This window comes from Copadichromis virginalis, linkage group LG13 (genome assembly GCF_057382275.1).
Source record: "Copadichromis virginalis isolate Kocher_CV1m ecotype Utaka linkage group LG13, C_Virginalis_male_GT1.1, whole genome shotgun sequence".
NCBI lineage: Eukaryota > Metazoa > Chordata > Actinopteri > Cichliformes > Cichlidae > Copadichromis > Copadichromis virginalis.
The window spans coordinates 14,110,652-14,114,322 of NC_140630.1; positions in this window are offsets into that span (position 1 = coordinate 14,110,652).

Here is a 3,671-nt window from a genome sequence, read left to right on the forward strand (position 1 = left end):
GAGCAGTGTAACAAAATTAAGTCTGGGTTTTCCTGGATGCTTTTTTTTTTTTTGGTCAGGTACTGTGCAGATGATACAATTATTCTGTCATTCCATACCTTCCAAGTAACAACATAACTTCTTACTTTAATTCAAATGATTTCTGAAGTTGATGACAAATAGTACTCAAATGGCCTAAAGTGTTTATAGCTGCTTTTTATTGGTTTTTGTGTTAAGAACATACATGTCTATTGATTAATAGGGCTGCTGGAAAAGGCAAATCAGGCAGCCAATAATCTTTCACTTTATTTTATAAGCACATTAACTTTAATTGTTATTATTTTTGTACTCATGAAGCCTACTGAAAGTCAGCTCATTAATGGATCTGAGATATCTACAGCTTGTGCAGCAGGGATTTTCAGGTGCTCTTGGGGCTGGTGTATAAGAAAACCAGTCATTACAGGATACTATGAAGATGTAAATCACACTGAGAGGGGGAAGGGATGGGACTGTGTTCATGGGAACCATGGTGACGACGTGTTGGGTTGCACTTTATCACCTCTGTGAGGAGAACTAGACAGTCACTGACATATGACACTCCCAGCCACCTGTCTAACTAGGTGTCTGCCAAAGCACTTCCAAGCACACATGTAGATGCAGGTAAAAGCAGGATGATTCATTTGTCCAAATGTAGCGTCAATAAACAGAAGGTGCAGCTGTCAGCATTTTTCTCTCATGGACAACGAGGTGGGAATGCCCGTTTGGGAGCTACCTTTACATAATTATGACTTTGGTTTTAACTGAAGCCTTTCTCTTCTTTTCCCTTACATGTAACACACACTGTGTGCTTATTAACAAAGTTTGATTCAATGTGAAGTAATAAAAGGCCTGGAAGCAATAGTACTGATGTCAATACAACTGCCAGTGCATTTTGTATTCTAAATACAATCATCGTTATTTTAAATGTTTAAACATTTTTATTGATGTTCACTTATTTTGCATTTACTACCTGAATGTTAACCCACAAAAGTTTGTGGGTTTTTGTGGTTTATGGTGTATATAGTAAAACAGTGCAAATGCTAAAACCTGAAATGATGTACACCAGCTGGCCACTTCATTAGGTACACCTGTTGACCCACGTGTTAATGCAATTATCTAATCAGCCAATCACAAGTCAGCAACCCAGCGTTTTTAGGCACGTAGGCATCATCAAGACGCTGATTTAAGCAGCTGTAAATGTGACATAATTGCTTACTAGACTGAATGTTTCCGAAACTGCTGATCTACCGGGAATTTCTTACACAACCTATCTGGAATTGTGTGAAACAGTGAAAATATGCAGTGAGCGCCAGTTCTCAGGGCTAACACATCTGGATTAACAATACATCAAACCCTGAAGTAGATGGGCTACATTAGCAGAAGACCAGTTACCCTGAGACCTGTCCTCAGAATTTGTGGTAAACAACATAAAAGCATGGCCCATTTTGCCATTTTGGCTCGTCCTCCCAATGGTGTAATAGTGTGGAGAATATTTTTTGGCATACTTAGAGCTCCCTAGTACCAACTGAGTCTACCTGAGTATCACCATAGTGTGCCCATCTTCTGATGGCTGCAAGACAATACGTAACGTCACAAAGCTCAAATCATCTCAAAGTGCTTTCCTTCAACATCACACTGTACTCAGATGGTCTCCACAGCCACCAGATCTCAATCTAACAGAATGACAAAGCACCTTTGGGATATTGTGGATTCATATTTTGAACGAGCAGCCAACAAATCTTGAGTAATTTTCTGATGCTATCATGTCAATATGGTTCAAAATCACTGAGGAATGTTTCCAAGACCTTGTTGAAACTGTGCCACAAAGATTTCAGACAGTCATTTACACAGGAATGGCATAATTACAATGGGAGACACAGTGACACTCAAAAAACAAACCACTTCTCTTGCTTGAGTGTATTTTTTTATACATATTAATGCTATTTTTTGCTCAACTCTTACTTCATCTGTTTCCCTGTTGCTATTCTTGACAAAGCCATTAACAAAACAAGCAGCCTCTGCTTCAAGTATACAGCCACAGACGAGCATAACCGAAGGAGACTTTGAGGCATCAAGCAATTCAGTATCCTTTAATGCTGAAGTGCAAGTACGACTCCCACCCATCTGGACGCAAACACTAGATTACACTTGAAAAGGCTGATGAAAATCTGATGTCATTAATCTCCCCTCCTCTGTAGTTCTCAAAGGACAGTTGAAGTCATTTTGCTGACAGTGTTTAAGTGAAGCTTTTTCTGAAAATGCAGCCAATGTCTTCTCACATGTAATGTAGGTCGATCAGTCCAGGGCGCTGTAAATTTGTCTAACGTGGCCTTTCCTGTCTCCCTCTCTCCAAAGTCTACATTTGGCAACCATAACTACAATGCTCCCTATTTATAGTGCTTTTACCTCAGATATTAACTCTCTCCCCCGCTTAGCATGCCACTTCCTGCCAAAGAGGAAATATGTGTGTGTGTTTTCTGCGTATGTGCGTGTGGTTTACTGACCTCTGGGAGCAACGAGTAACCAGACTACTGTTGATAGCAACATGATTTTATGTTTCCAGTCTTTTGTGTCCAGTTCACCATTGAAGTGTGAACTTTCAGACATCGTGTGCTTCTTTTCATGTGCCATGTTCAAAATCTGAGCCATGTGACCTTCTTCTCATCTGCAAATCCTTATTCTTCCAACATCAGATGGACCGATCCACTGGGAACGAAAGAGAAGCAATGGCTAATCCAGTTTTCCAGGCCAGGTGACTGGTTTTCTGTGTATACAAACATAGCACATTCAGTATCTATTTCAGGGCCTTTGAATAAGTGTACATGTTTGGGTGCATGTTTATGTAAGCCAACACCTAAGCGCTGAGATGTCGGAGTTCACCTTCCTTCAAGGCCATCATTGAAGGAAAGGCTGCAAGTGACTCCAACATCCTGTTTTCAGCATAAACAGTTTTGGACCGAGTGCCTTCCTCCCCATGCCGGAAAAACAATCTGTCCTATCACTTAATTTCAGCAATCAGCCTCCCTCATGGCCAATAACAATGATGATGATGAGACAAGACTCAAATTTAATCTTAATAGATTAAATGGAGGCAAGTCTTATTAAGGTGACGGTGCTGTGAGCTTAGTTCAGAAGCTTGAACAGAAATGATAGGAAATCCCAGAGTGGAAGAACCCTGTCCGGTCTACATGTCTGGCTCCCCACACATTTTCTCCTGACATCACCTCTGTCCAGTGCAGGGTTACTGGACAGGAATATTCCATTGCTAGATATCCTGCCATTTTGTCTGGGAACTGCACACAACCAATATAATTTTCTTTGTTTTGTTTTTAAACCCGACTTGCTGTATTCTTCAATAGCCTAGGTAGCCACTGTACAGAGAAAATTTTTTACAGAGAAACGATTTGGTGCATAATCATGTTATGTACCTGCGGGTATTCAAAACAATACAAGCTGAGTGAGCTTCAATGAAATGGCTCTGAAATGTTATGCAGGAAACGACTGCGTGTGGGTATGGCTTCTAAAGATTATCTGGAAACTTTGCAGCGTGTTCAGACTTTTGATCTGTCTGGGTGAAAGCTATCTTTTACAGAAATCTTGATTACCACTGAGCAATCATTACAAAATTACAAACTCAAATTAAACCAGACAAG